Raw genomic sequence first — 15,626 nt, forward strand, 5'->3', positions numbered from 1 at the left:
ACAGCTCCGAAAAATCTTCAAAGCGCACCACATCAACCACTTTGGCAAACCTTTTCGACTGCTTCTAGGATGGGTACAATGTTGTCAAACTGCATACTACTAGATTGACCTCTTTTCTGATTGGCTGCCAAGTTTCATTCATATCCATTCACGAGAAGCGGCGTGAGAGTGAGTTGAAGACAACAACCTTTGCGTTAGTGCGTCCCACGAAACACCCCCGCTGCGGGGGCCAAAAATCGGCAGAACAAAACGCGCTCGGTGGGCATTGCTATGTAAGGAAATCAGCTGTGTAGCTTGAATTAAGTAGAGGTTATATACACATGTGACTTCAGTAACGCATGGAGGAAAAGTGGTATTGAATAACTGTTAATGAATTTTATCTGTACTAAGTATGATTTGTAGCTATGTGCTTGAACAGGTAGATTTGTAATACAAAGGGGGGAACTAGTTGTCCAGAATAGCTTTCACTGAATCTCATCTGTACTGTACATGATTTTAAGCTCTGTACATAAATTATGATAGTAAATGTTTGACATTAAGAAAAAAAAACTTCCATTAAATATCACCTATAATTTTAAGGCTTGTGCACGCAAGAGAAATTAATTACATAGGGAGGACAGGACAAAGTGCTAAGAGTAACTTCCGTTGAATTTTGCGTGGACTGTATATGACTTGGCTATGTGCACAACTTGTAAATTTGTATGCAACAGAGAGAGGAAGGTTGAGAATCTCACCTGTAATGTACATATTTAACAGAAAGATGTTTAGAATAGTTTGGAGACAACAGGGTGTTAAACGTCCATTGAATCTGCCAGTGTACTTCCTCCCAATATGAGCTTCCTTATTTCCCCATACATGTTTTTTATATTTTTTTATTACGGGAAGGGAAAATGTCCATTAAAGTGCATCTCTGAATTTGTTTTTCTCTTACATTCATACTTATGACAAAACTTATTTACCTGTCAATGAAGGAGTATTGAGAAGCAAATGTTAAATTTTCAAATGTTAGCAAACATATATGGCTCTGATTGTAATGTGGAAACTCTCATTTTGAAGAAAAATGTGATTAATTTAAACAGACCACTTCTCCGAAAGGTTTAATGTATTGTTTTCCTCCTTAACCTCTTGTATTGCTGCCGACCTACAGAGAACCCTAATAAAACTGGATTTCTCTCGTTTTATAATTTGCCTATCGAAAGACAGATTGATTTTGGATAAAAATCTTTTTTTTTTTAAACTGCTTTGGTTAAAGATAATGTGTGATTGGTAATCATTTATGGAAATCAGTAGTTTCAAGGACAGCTGGAAGGTCCCTTTTTTTCCTCTTTTCACTCTCTCTTCCTTTGTCTATGGTTCCTTTTCTTTCCGTTGGGCCTGCATGTTTTACCCTGGACGTTTTCAAATTCTGGCAGTAATGTGTATTTTCTTGATGAGAATCATGCTGTAGCCTTTTGGTGGAACACATTTGTGAAATATTTGGATTTGTTCCCAAAAGTCTCACCTTCCACTGCTATTTTGTACTGACTTCAATATGTAATCAATGATACAGGATTACGAGAACTGACAAAAGCGGAAGTATATCCTTTCACAAGTTAATGCAAGTTAGGGTTGAGGTCTCCTAATCTGCCATTTCTCACTCCTTGCTTTTAGGGAGTCAGAAGCATCAAATGATGCACAATGCTGTTTTCAGTGAAAGATCTTGTCACAGGGTTTGTGAAATGCAATATTTTCCCATTTTTTAGCCATTTGGTGATGTTATCGGAAGTAGATTAGTTCCTGTACCAGATTAGCCTCTTGAATTGCTGCACGTTTTTGTCATAAGTTCTTACAGGCTCATTTTATTTGCTTTTTTACCTTTTGTGCGGAAGGTGGGGGGGGGGGGGGGGTGTTGGAACAGCAGTTCATTTTATTTGGCAGGGGTTTAGCCAAGTCTTTGCCCCCCCTGGTCATTGGGAAGATTTTGAGAAATTCTGCATTTTGTTTATCAAAGGGTTAGCAGGTCTTTTTTGAAAACTGATGCCTGTTGCCTTGAACAGGCAGCTTGGGGATTTCTAAGTTACAGATTTTTATTTCAAGTATATTCATTATTCTGTTAATGTTTATTTGCTGCGTTGATTTGCCAGTTTATATTGTTGTTTTATCTTTAGGTAGGGATGCTTATTGTACTATTCAGTGCGTACCAATCCTATTATGATTGCTATCAACTTTTGAAACAGGTGCCATTATTTTGTCGATAATATGCAGGTCTTTAAGCCAGGTTCTATTCGTTGGAAGCACTGTTTTGATACATGGGTCTGTAGCAGCGTCCTTGCGTCTATGGTATTATGGTAAGACTCTTCTCCGGGTACACAAAAGATGTGTATTTGATTCCCATGTAGGGGTCCTTTTTTTTGTGGGTTGTATTCAACACTAGCTGGTTTTGAAAAACAGGTTTGACGCAGCCTATTTCTTAAATGATTGCCTTCCAAATTAATTTCCATGAGGGTTTTAACAAATTTTCAAAATTAGGAGTGGTGGAGTGGGAGATAAGATGAGTTTAGGGGATTAATTGTTGCTGGGATGTGGCGTTTGCCAACTGTTAACTTTCAGGTTTCGATAGGAGTTGAATATAAACAAGCTCATTTCCTTTATATGATTTGTCCTATAAGAGACATATAAACATTCTAAATATTGATATGATACTTTCCGAATTTGTTTACATGTGATATTTATACCAAAGAGATATTATCTACCGTTATGTCTTTCACTAGTATTTTGCCTTTTGTGGACTCTTTACATCCACATGAACTTTCTACAGTTTTTCTCTGTGATAAGTTGAGAGTGACATTCCCTGCTCTTTTTGAGGGCGTGCTCTGCGGTGTGTTTGTGTGAGTGATTTTCGGTGAGATTGTGAGAGAATCGTGCGCTGCGGTGTGTTTGTGTGAGTGATTTTCGGTGAGATTGTGAGAGAATCGTGCGCTGCGGTGTGTTTGTGTGTGTGATTGTCGGTGAGATTGTGAGAGAACCATTCGCTGCGGTGTGTTTGTGTGAGTGATGTTCGGTGAGATTGTGAGAGAATCGTGCGCTGCGATGTGTTTGTGTGAGTGATGCTTTGCGAGTTTGTGAGAGAGACGAGCTCTGTGATTTTGTTTGTGGGAGAGCCATGTTCTGTGATGTGTTTGTTGGAGTTTCCTTGTCTTGATTTTGTGGACTCTGTAGCGGATGGTGACGTAGCGGATGGTGACGCCATTGGCAACAATGCCAATTACTTTACTTACTTTTACTTTTTCATCCTCTGTTGCCGTTAAGCAATGCCGATGGTGGATGGAAATGACTGAGTGCTGTTGATGGGTGGGTGACTGTTCGTGTGTGTGTATGTTATGTAATTCTGTTACAAAGTAAACAGATATGAATCTCTCTGTGTGTTTGTGTGAACATGTTGCTTTTTTTCAGGAATTGAATTTTTATTGTCTAAATTGCAATATTTTTGTGTTTGATATACTATTATATATGCTTTGGTCTGTTACTTTTTAAAAACTTTTTTTTCCTTTTTTTTAAAACTTAAAAATATTTTTTGCTGCTCTTGGATTTGAAATAATCTCCACTGTCTTTTTTAACTGTTGGTGTAACGGGTGAACTGCATGCTTGTGGAGTTTCGAAAGTGTGAACATCTCACATGCTCTGTTTATCACTTTTTAGACCACTGAATCGAATGTGTTCAATGCTGGTTTGATGTCTGTTTCATGATGTACATGATTTCTTGAGTGTTAATGATTGCTCTTCTTTCAGCGGGATGGTGAGGCAGAGAAAGAATTGAGTCTCATAAATGTTGTCCACTCTCTGCCCTGTAAAATGTTGTGAGAAGTAGAGCACTAATGAAACATGTCTTTTGTACAGGTGCTGTGCTTGTGCTCTCTCCTCTCCAGTTTGCCAGTTGAAATTGCCACCACGCATGCCTTATTTTTGTCATTTCTTATGCTGGACATACATTTTTGCCCACATAGGTATTGTTTATCATTTTGATGGAGTAGGTGTGTTGGATTGAGAGATACTGTAAGTGTGCCAGAAGGTGTAGTGTGCTGGACAGAAAAATAGGACCTGTGTGTGTGTGTCAGCAGGTGTGTAGGACAGAGTTGCTACATAATAATAATATGTGCCAAAGTGATAGAGGACACGCGACACGAGAGAGTGTGGTCCTATCATTGTGAAGACCGTTCAGCTATCCATGCTTCTCTCCGCATTAAAAAAGAAATTGCTTGGATGTTGCGAAATTTATGGTGCTCAGATTGGGAAAAATTTCCCCTTCTTTTTGTTGATTCTGCTATCATTTGGATTAATACTTCCTCTGTGTATAGCGTGAAGTACTCGGTTACCTCGTTCTGACTGTGTGCTTCCTTCCTGGCATCTGTTGCCTTGCCTCATGCTGGTGACATATGCAGCTAATGATGGTAATTCACTGCCTTTGATATGCTGGCGCAAATAATGATGATCATTAACACTATCTTTGATGTGCTGATGCAACTAATGATCGTCTTGACTAGTCGTCAGTGACTTTGATATGCTGACTACCAGAATGCTTTGTTGTTGTTTTCTGCTATGACAGTGACAGGGCTCATTACTAGTTGTGAACCCATAAGACATCTGTCTTGTCCTGATGTTTGTTTTTAAGGGGCATGTTGGCTTTGTGGAGGTAAGGTGCTTACCTCAAATACCAAAGTGACTATTTTGATCTTAGTTGTTATAGTTGATAGATTATTTTCATTTTTATCTTTTTCTTGTTTTTAACACTTGGCGCCTAGGATAGGTTGAATTGAGTGCCTGGTCGTGAGGAGATCTTGTGTAGAGATCTTCTGTCAATGACGTTTCGGTAGTTGCAAGTTGGAGAACAGGCCTGACCTGGGTCAGGGTACTCAATTACATATACGGGCAGTATTCGAAAGTAGTGTAGTTGGTGTAGATAGTAAGGATTACCTGTGCAGTAGGCCTGGGGCTGCCCAAAAGGCCATGGACACTGCTTCATACATGTGTAGTAGGAAAGCCAGTTGTGTACATAGAAGTCGGTTGCATTGTTGTTTATGAAACGTACTGACGATAAACAACCCTTGAGGTCATGTTAGGAAGGAAGAAAAAAATTGTTTTCGTTGTTTCAAGTCTACATATGGGTCACAGTATTGGTTAATGTTACAACAGAAGACCAGTGGGTGTTTCTGTTCTCCGTGCATAGTATTACTTTACGTTTTGGCAGTCTCCGTGCATAGTATTACTTTACGTTTTGGCAGTCTCCGTGCATAGTATTACTTTATGTTTTGGCAGTCTCCGTGCATAGTATTACTTTACGTTTTGGCAGTCTCCGTGCATAGTATTACTTTATGTTTTGGCAGTCTCCGTGCATAGTATTACTTTACGTTTTGGCAGTCTCCGTGCATAGTATTACTTTATGTTTTGGCAGAGAGCTCCTGTTGTCCACATGTTGGTCTCGCTAATGCTTACATTAGGATTAAGAACTCCGTGATGTTTCTGGTGAACAATGGTTTTTGTGTAGATTATTTGAAAATTTAAGGACATATTTTTGCTCTTTTTCTCTCTCTGTCTCTGTCTCTCTCTGTCTCTGTCTCTCTGTCTCTCTCTCTCTCTCTCTCTCGATATCCTTCTTGTGTGCTCCTCGTTTGTCTACCCCTCTCTCTTCTACCCTACTTCTCTGTCTTGAAGGTGGTTGGAGGGTGCAGTTGGTACATTCCACTCTTATTCTATCCTTCTTTTGTGTCTCTTGCTTTTTTTCTGCACCAAGTGTCATTATCATATCAAATGTGTTTCTCTGTACAACTTAACCGCCTCCTGCCTGTCTCATTTTGGGGGTTGGAGGTGGTGTTGTTTTTACTTTCAATGAATTGTTTTGTTACTTGTTGAATTTTTGTCCAAATTATGCTTTATTTTTGTTTCTTTTTAGTTTTTATTTTTGTTTCTTTTTTGTTGGGGAGCAGGGGATTATGTATGTGTTTATTGTAATACGGTTTTATGTGTTGACTGTTGGTTTCAGGGCCGTGTGTGCTTTTAATGTGTGAGTCAGGGTTGTATGTGTTTGTTGAATGGGTGTAAAGAGTGAATTCTGTGTGTTAAGACATTTCTATCATAGTAAACACAGGTTGAATGGCTTTGATAGCCAGGGTGTTTGTATTTATTTTCCTGGAAGGGATGTTCAAAGTTTGCACGTGATAAAAAAGTTAAATAACGATCTTTCCGTTTTTGGCATACTTTGGCTAGGTCATTTGAATACTGGGATGGCCCATTTTCAGGTTGGTTTGCTTTAATTAAGCTAGTTACAAAATCATAGAAATAATAAATACTCTCAAAGGTCTCAAAAACCAGTGTTATTGAGTTGTGTCATCTACTTTTGACTTGTTGTAAGAAGCCAAGATAAACCTAAGATTGCAAGCTAGATGTGCATGTGTTTACTGGTACCCCAATTGGAGCTTAAAGAAAGCAGCAGAACACTTTCCTGTTTTCATCACCATTCTTCATTTCACACTGGCAAGTTTAATTGTTTTGGGTATGTGAATGGCTCAGTCAGAGTATGGCAATCGGCCTATGACAATTGGTTACAAAATACAGTGGAGCCTGTTTTAACTGAAAGTCCGAAATTACCGGTAAACCGAATAAGAGTAAATCCTCGTTTTATTTTGTCTATATTAAAGAAAATGTGGCGGCCACGCAGATTTCAATATGATCGGACTTTCCTGGATTTTTTTTTAAACAAGGGTGCTGTCTTTTTCATCCCATTGGGTAAAAAGTACAGTTGTTCCCTCATCCAATCCGGACATTGGGAATTGCCTTGTTAGTGAGACAACTTCCTGGGCCTTTGGCATATTGTGATAGGGTGGCCAATTCCTTTCCACGCCACCTTTACTTCCCCAACTCGAAGTCAGGTACCCATTGCTACTGGGTGGGCAGGAGGGGGCGAAAAAATTCCTATGTCCAAACCGAGGCTCGAACCCGGACTTTCCGCTTCGGAGACGAGCGCTCTAACCGCTCCGCCACCGCACCCATTGGGTACTGATACTGAAATGGGTACAGTATCAAAGCTGACCTTGAATATAAAGCAAGATACCCCATTTTAAGAGGCTGTTGAAATGGCCTTTACATTATAAATGCTTTGTGCAGGTAAGATGGCACTGATGGGTGTTGAGTTTGTCCTTAAATGTACATATGAAGAGGGATGATGGCGTATGTTTTTCGTTCTCCATGACTGGCTGCAGTGTCCCCATAAATTATTGTTTGTATTTTAGTCCGGAAAAATTATGGCCTTTTGAACTGAATATTTTGGCAGTACAATGTTTTTGGTTTTTCATTTTTCCTTGTTTTCTTGTTTTCCTTTTTTCCTCCTTTTTTTTTACTACATTGTATTTTTATACTTTTTGTGGTAATTTTTGTCCTTTGAGAGGTCTTTGTATCTGCTACATTAACTTATCATCAAAGCAATATTTTTATGTCCGTATGAGATGCACATATGCTTCATAAGGCTGTCAGATTTAAATGGGTAATGAAAGATGCTAAGAAAAGCTAGTCCTCACTTGTAAGAAATAACATGCTTTTGTTGCCAGTTTGTCCAATTTTTTTGTTTGGATGAAAGTTTATACAGGAGTTCTTGCCATTTCCTACTGTTCTATATGACAGCATTTCTGTTTCCTTTTTCTTTTTGGAATATATATAGCATTTGATTCAGCTCTGGTGCCCCTGACCCTTGTATGGGTGGTTGATGGGTGCTCTGCTGTGGTTTGCTCCTACTTTCCTATAAAAAATGTATTGTCTCTTTCTCCCCTCCTTTTTTGTGTTTGGTACTCTCTTGCAACACCTCTAATCTTCGGCTCTTATTTGACCTTATTGTGTTGCAAGTGCTGTAAAACCCTACTTAAAAAAACATCTGTCATCCTTATCCCTTCTTTTTTGTTTTTGTTACTCTCTTGTAACACCTCTGATTTTCAGCGCGTATGACTTGACTGTGTTGCATGTGCCGTAAGTCTTGTATTAAAACAAAAAAATAATGACCCCTGCAAAATTGAAAACATGTGACTTTCCTGTTTCCGTGTTCCTGGTCTGTGAGCTTCAATGTAACGAGAAGTTGCAACTGTAAATTGAACCGGTTAGGTAGATACTCTCAGAGGTACATCTTGTATCCACCCTGAACATTTTCGTGTCTGTAACTGAAACCAAATTATATCAGTCTGTGGTGTAGTGATTAGGTATATAGCTGTAGCAGACATAAGAGTTTGATTCCTTTGTATGTACAATGTTTATCGAGTATGTGTCTGCTGGGTTGTTGTATCCCTCTCAGCCCAGGTTGGGTTGGCTCTGACAGGCCGGGATGGAAGCCCACGTTCTAAATAGTCCAAATTGTGTTAATGGTGGCAATAAAAACAATTTGCTTTTTAATTGTTCAGTGCAAGACTAAGTTGTACGACATACTTTTTCAAATGGCTTATGGCAGAGTTGTAATAATATTTTGCATTAATATAGTGCTCTCTCCCTTACGAGAATAAACCACGAGCACTTTCTTTGGGTCGATCACATGATCACCGAGTGTAATTCTTCATTCACCCAAGATAAAACATTACATAGTAATAAGAGAACCAGGTAAACGACATATAGAACTTTCTAAACCATACATTAATTATATTCATGTAAAGACAGCAGTAAAAAAAACCCATATCAGCACCTATTAAAGCACTACAACTAAGAATTAAGCAAATGATTCAAGAGCAGTGGCTTAACTATATAAGTAGGATTTGTTATTCCTCTGAAGTCCTAGGGCAAGGAGCTCCACGAAGCAGTCTTGGAGATGTGAGTTTGATTAGCGTGTGAGGAGAATTTGTAAAGAATATCTCTGCCTTTCTGCTGGGATGTTGTTTCCCTTTCAGCCTGGGTCACCTGTGACAGACGCGGTTAAAGCTGTCCCCCCTCCAAAATGGTATAGATAGTGTTGGTTGGGGTGTAAAACTTCTGTAATATAATTATTAAATATTATAAACTCGTTAAAATGTCAAAGTAGTTTCTCAAGAGTCTGATAGCATCCTGGTATTCTGTTAGACTCATAGTTGTCTCAGCAGCATGCTGTAGTGGGTTCCTCCTCTTTATAAAAAATATAATTATTTTTTTGTTATTTTAACATTTATTTTTTATTTGTAACAGACTTTACACATGTTTTACTGTAGACAGTGTTGGTCTATGATCTGCTCTAGCTGATATTGGTCTTTTGTCCATTTTTCTCTGGTGGTTTTGTTCTACTTCTATAACTGCATTGGCGCTTCTTCCTACTCTTCTTCTTTCCTTTCTCCCTGTGTCTCGTCCTCATCTTCCTGGCAGGGGTTTAGAGGGCACCACTGGTAGGTCCTACTTCTGTTGTTTTTTTCTCTTAAGTTTGCCTTTTCCTATCTCTGAATGGCCGCAGGCTTGCCATCTGCCCTGAAATTCAGGGAACTGTCCCGGATTCGGCAATCAGGAATTTGAGAAAACATTACATACACCACACCAAAACCAGTCTGGCTTGATGGTGTTCAAACACAGGGTGTCCCTGATTGGGTTTTTTAAAAGTTGGCAAGTCTGTGGTTCAAACATCCCTTTCCTCCTCCTTCTCTTCTAGATAATTTGCTAGTTGCTTGTATCCGATGTTAACAGGACATTGCTCCTTTTTATACCGAATGGCCCTCTTGGCCTGATCACGGGAATGTCATAGCATGAGTGAATTTTAAAAGAACTTATCAGCTATCCTTGTAGTATTGTTTTGGTTGATCATTTATTTTTTTCTTAATGTAAAGCTGCGATTGTCAGTAAGACCTAAACGTTTTGCACTGTACCACCGAAAATCTGTTGCTAAAACTCAAATGTCGTTTTTGCCTTAGCCAGTGTTCAGTAAGGTACTGTCAATGTTGTTTTAGTCCGGCCACAGTGTGGTTGGTGGGTGCTCTGGCGTGTCTGCTCCTTCTTTCCTATCAAAGATCTATCGTCATTATCTATCCTTTTTTGTATTTGTTACTCTCTTGTAACATCTCTAAACTTCGATGCTTATATGACCTTATTGCGTTGCAAGTGCCGTAAACTCTAACTAAAACTAAAAAGTGTTCAATGAGGTACTGTCAATGATGTTTTAGCCTGACCACAGTGTTCAATGAGACATTAGGTCTAAGTGTTTCGTGATGCACTCCCTATATGTATTGTTGAAGCTGTGACTCTTTTGTCATGCTTGTTGCCTTTGTTTCTTCTCACTGTTTTCTTGATCCATTTTAATGTCATTAACACGTACTCCCTTGAGTTTCTCCTTATTTTTGTCTGTTTATATATATATATATCTGAAACATTGGTAAGAATAACTATTAAGTAAGGGTGGGTGTATAAAAGAGAACCGCATAAAGTACAAATATTGACAAAAGTTATCCTCCTCTGTGGAGTTCTGATAACTAAATGAGAATTAAAGAAATTGGCTTAAGTTGTAAGCTGTGTTTAAATTTCCCGCACATGAATTGGGACCAGAAAAATAGCAAGAGGCTCTTCTACTTTCTAGAAGTCATTAATAGAATGTGGACACTTGTGACACAAGATAGCAACTGATGTAAAATGGAAACAATGACTTATTTTTATAGATAAGATTACTGGCCTTGGACATTTACAAGGACACTTATGTAGGCGATATATTGTTTACCTGTCTGAAAGTTACGAGATGATAAAGCAAAATCCAGGAAAAAACTTTAAAGGAGTGGCGCAGAGGATTAAGTTTTGTCATTTTTAATCCCTAAAACTTGCTATGACAGCCTGCTAACAAGAAAGTAGACTGTGGACAAATTTTCATCTGATTTTGTGATGACTACAAACGGTGAGATATACCAGAATATGTACAGCATTTCACAATGATCACTCGCTATTTTTCTCTTCTGAAGTGTTTGCCCAAACTCTTATTACTATTTGACCATATCAGCATGTTAGCCTTTGACATCAACGTGGTCTGTTACAGTTGGTAGCTTTACATTTGGTCTGCATTTTTTGTTCATGCCTTTTTGTATTGCAGCTTCATTCGGTAAGTAAGTGTACCTTCAGTCATGAGAGACGACCCCACTTTTTCAAGTCAGCAGTTTAAGAAGTGATGGAATGTCTAGCTGCCATGTTGAATTGGTCTCTCACTAGCTCTGAATTGCTTTCGTGTCAGTGATTGCTCGCATTGTTACCGTCCGCATTATAAAAATGATCCCTAATGTACAAATATTATGGTAGGCCTACCTGTCCTGGTATTGGTAGCCCAGTTACAGCTTATTTGTAGTAATCGTAAGTCGGTCACTTCTGCGGTAGACCTGCAGGCTAGCTTGTTAACGGACATGCATGACAGTTTCTTTCTGTCGCAAAAAGGCCCCAGGTGGAATCATGTGGTGACTCCACTGTCTGTCGTGTAGCTAGAATGTGGTGAAAAACCTGCATGTCTTCTTTCTATTAAATGGAACCAGCAGTGCAGCATGACGGGTCTGTGCGTGCCCACCATGTCTTATATTTCATCCGTGTCTGATTGACTGGCATCTGTGGTGTAGCAGTTAAGCATTGCACTGTCCCAGGCAAAAGAGCCGAGTTTGATTCCTGACTGGAGGGAAATTTATTGGGTTGTCTTTCTGCCAGGACGTTGCATCCCTCCCAGCTTGGGTTGTCTTAGACAGGCAGTGTCAAAGCAGCCCTCTTATATGATCTAAATTGTGTCAATTGGGGCATGAAATACCTCCAATAATTTTTATTTGAAATGTCTGCTGGAGTTGTACTGGTCTGAGGTCGTAATCTGACTTATGTCGTTTTCTTCCATGTTGATGATGCAATTGTTTTCCCGTACTATTGGTTCCCACGGAATAGACTGTAGCTTTTATGCTAGTTAAGTGTTTTACCTCATTATCTTTGTGACATAGCTTATTCTTCTGCATTACCGCCTTTTGTTACACATTATCAACACATTATTTGTCCTTCATTTGGTTCTTTTTGTTCATCCTCAACAGTTTTGTATGAATAATCATATCCTGTCATCCTCAGGTCAAATTCTTCAAATGTGTGTAATTTGCTTGTCGTTTTTAAAAATCCATTACAAACTTATAAGTATATGTATATATATCTAAATTTATACTTTTGTCTTGTATACACACCTGTTTGCAGTGAACCTGGCCTCCAATAACATTGAATGTCAGGTCCAATGTTCAATTTGTTGAGTCCAAGGTTTCAGTGACATCATATTAGCAAGACACAAGAGAATGTGCCATTGACGTTATTTATTCCATGGGAATGTCTGTCCTGAATGTTTGTTTTGTTTTAGTAGAGGGTTTTACGGCACTCGCAACTGCATAAGGTCATATGAGCACCAAGGGGTGGATGTCAATAGAGAAGTCCTTACAGGGAATCAGACTTACTCTGCTCACCTCTCTAGCTTCAACAGCACAAAGTCTGCTTCGACTATCAAGGCACCTCAGAAATTTTCAAATAGCGGGTCACAAGAGTGTGACAAACATACAAAAGAAGTAGAGGAAAAAATGACGATAGTAAGGATTAGGAAAGAAAAAGCAGCAGTTCCCTGTTGTAGTTCAGGCACAGTTATGAGCATGACATTGTTGGATCAGTGCATTTACAATTCTGCTATGCATTAGAACGAGAAATGTCCCCCCTTTGGGAATGGCCTAAAAACACTTCAGTCAGTGGCACCGCCCTGGGAGGGGCTGTCCTGAATGTGTCCATGTACTGTATTTTTCTAGCTTCTCAATGACTCTGTAATTGGAATCTAATGAGAGATATTTTGTTTTCCTGAATACCATGGGGAAAGTTAAGTCTAGACTAGACTACCAAATCCTAGGAAGTGGATTAGCTGTTGTGAGTGCATGAGAGGCTGCCATGAAAGAATTGGTGCACATGTCTGTCATTGGACATTCTTGAGTAAGTGCTTTGTCTGGTCTTGCAAGGGTAGGTCTTGCCTTTCTTTCATTATTTCTGTCTGTCCACCTTGCTTTTTCACTGCACTTTGATTAGTTAGGGCTCGTCAAAGAAGACAAATGCTCAGGTGTTTTTTTAGGTCCAAGGTTTGGTTAACACTTGGTATTTTGTTGATTTTAATGAATTCAAAAGTTGTGAAAGATCAGATTCCGTTTTGTTTTAGTGAGTGCAATGTCAACAGATGTGAGGTTCACTGTATTTGTAGACAATGTTTTCTATGTGACCTTTGATGGTAGACTGGTGCTTACCTCTCACTCTTGGTCTCTCTGGCCTCTCTCAGACCTGCTCTTCCTCTTGCCTCTCAGACCTGTTCTCTCTTTTGCCTCTCTCAGACCTGTAATTTTATTTGTTCTTTTCTTACTCCTTTCGCACACTTACCACGATATTGATGGATCTACTTCCATATGATCTCTAAGTTGTTACTGTTGTTTTGCTTTACATTTCCCTGCATTTATTGTGTGGCATCATGGTGAAATCAGGCGCTTGTTAGAATAATGAAATTGAAGAAACCAACATTTTCCCACTTGTTGGGAAAACAACATTTTCCCACTTGTTGGGAAAATTAAATATATTTTTTAAAGGGCGGGGTGGGCCTTTTATACATTGCAGTTTGAGTTTTACTAAGGAACATTTAAAAAGGACACAAGGATGTAAAGTTGCAGTTTCCATGGACACACTCAAGCTTTGGAAGTCACCAAACTTTGATGGTCACTTTCTCGCTAATTTTACATGTTCACCAGGAGACACCCACCCCCTTAAATCGCAAATATTAAATATCTGAACTTCTATTCAGACAGCTGGGTGTGTAAAAATAAGAAAAGTAAGGCAACCAAACAGGCGTGTAAGATTATGCTACTAATTTCATATGGCCCAACACTTGACAAATGCCGTATTCCACCACGTCATGACGCTAATGACCATTATCATGCTGATGTGCTTCTCTTTTATTCCCATTCAATACACCTCTCGGTCACACTTCTTGTACATTTGCAAGTACGGATTATTATTACTCTTTGCATGGACCAACTTAACCTGATAATTTAATGTTACATTTGTTGACATCATGTCTTCATGGACAATTTTTTTTCATGTGCTCTTTCTCAATTGTTGGTATAGAGTGCACTGTAGTATTCTGTTTGTTTTTAAAAAGACTTGTAGACAGAAAGTGGAAACCATGCTCCCCCTGGGTAAACTTTTGCTGCAATGCATTCTTTAAGAATAAGTGAAGTGAACAATATATTTGGTAGTCCAATGTTTTGATTATTTGTGTAAAGCTTGTGAAGTATTGTTATGTACCCATACAATGTACTTTGTACGTGTACCTATTTTTCTTTGCCTGCTACTGAAATCCTAGCAAGGCCTTGGGCTTCCACTTCCTTTCTTGTCACCAGCTCTATATTACAAAAAATATTGCGTATGCATTGTTCATGTATTGCCCTACTTGTCCTTTGAGTGCTGAAATGATTTATTTCGCACTCTTAAAAGCATCTGCAAAATGTGATCAAATACTGCTCTACCTGTCAACATGTTTTTTGCCTTAACATGTCTGTATACTTGCTCCCTTGTGTGTCTGTGTGGTTGTGTGTGTGTGTGCACGCATCTGTGCGCGTGTGTGTCTGTGTATAAAAGATATGTGTTAGAAGAGAGCAAGCACACAGCACACTGAGGCAGGGGGGATATGGGGGTGGGGGATGGAGTTCATGATCCCCTGTTATAGGTTGTTTTTTCTTCTCTCCGAACTGAGCCCCAAATGGACAGAAATGGATTAATTGGAAACATTTCATTTACCAAGGTCTTGTTGTAACAGGGGAATTTTTGCACAATGGAAGCAGGGAAGAGAGTCGTTCTCCATCAAGCGGTTGTACGGAAAAGGGCAGTTACACTTTGCAGATGTTGGTGCTGACTGTAAAAGCTGACGCGATACCATGATGTAACTCACACATGGTGAAGTCTGACCTGTTGCCATGATGTGACTCATACTGTGACCTGATGCCATGATGTAACTCATCCCTGTTTTTCCCTCTTTCCTTTTCTTTCCATTTCTTCTAGGCCTCATCATGTTACAAGTTTTTTTGCTGAAGTGGTCACGAAGTTTCTCCAGTGCGATATCCAGCTTGTTTTGTGTCAGTGACTTGTGTGTTCACCTACTTTGTAGCTTGTTATATTTACATGTTTTTGTGCAGTCATTATTCACTGCATTGTGACCTCTGGTCAATGGACGTGGGGGGAGGAGGGGGAAAACAATAGTTCTGTAGGCACAAATTGTTTTTAACTTCTTCAAGGTAACTGTTCCATACCAGACAGGAGGGGGGGGGGTGTCTTTGTGGGGAATGCAACTGGGAAGTGGAGTGTAAGGCAGTCTGACACGGGAATGAACACAAGTTGGTGCTGGGCAGAAATGGACTCGTCAGTCTCTCACTTTGCACTCGGGACTTGGCGTAGAATGGGCTGCTGTCGACAAGTCGTCGTCAGATCGTGGAGGATGGAGTCGCCGTGGGATATAGTCTGCGTCTACACATCCTCTAGGACTTGATGGAGCGGCCAACGGACATAGGACGCTGAACTTTTTGTGGTGGCCCCTGTGTCAAGAGGTTTCCCCTCTTGATGTTGAATGATAGACTTGTGCAGGTAATCTTTGTTATTTCCATTTCTGC

The 15,626-nt window shown here is 39.5% G+C and overlaps 1 protein-coding gene across 4 annotated transcripts in view; it reads left to right on the forward strand.

The window, feature by feature from the left end:
* The window catches only part of LOC101846874 (cleavage and polyadenylation specificity factor subunit 6), a 52,216-nt gene extending 37,007 nt beyond the window's left edge, over positions 1–15,209 (forward strand). For all 4 annotated transcript variants that reach the window (XM_013081163.2, XM_013081161.2, XM_013081165.2 and 1 more), the window contains one exon: positions 15,022–15,209. The gene's annotated coding sequence lies outside the window, so the exon portion shown is untranslated. The remainder of the gene's footprint in view (positions 1–15,021) is intronic.
* The last annotated feature ends 417 nt before the right edge of the window (positions 15,210–15,626 follow it).

The sequence above is a fragment of the Aplysia californica genome, unplaced genomic scaffold, assembly GCF_000002075.1.
Source record: "Aplysia californica isolate F4 #8 unplaced genomic scaffold, AplCal3.0 scaffold00118, whole genome shotgun sequence".
Classification (NCBI taxonomy): Eukaryota; Metazoa; Mollusca; class Gastropoda; order Aplysiida; family Aplysiidae; genus Aplysia; species Aplysia californica.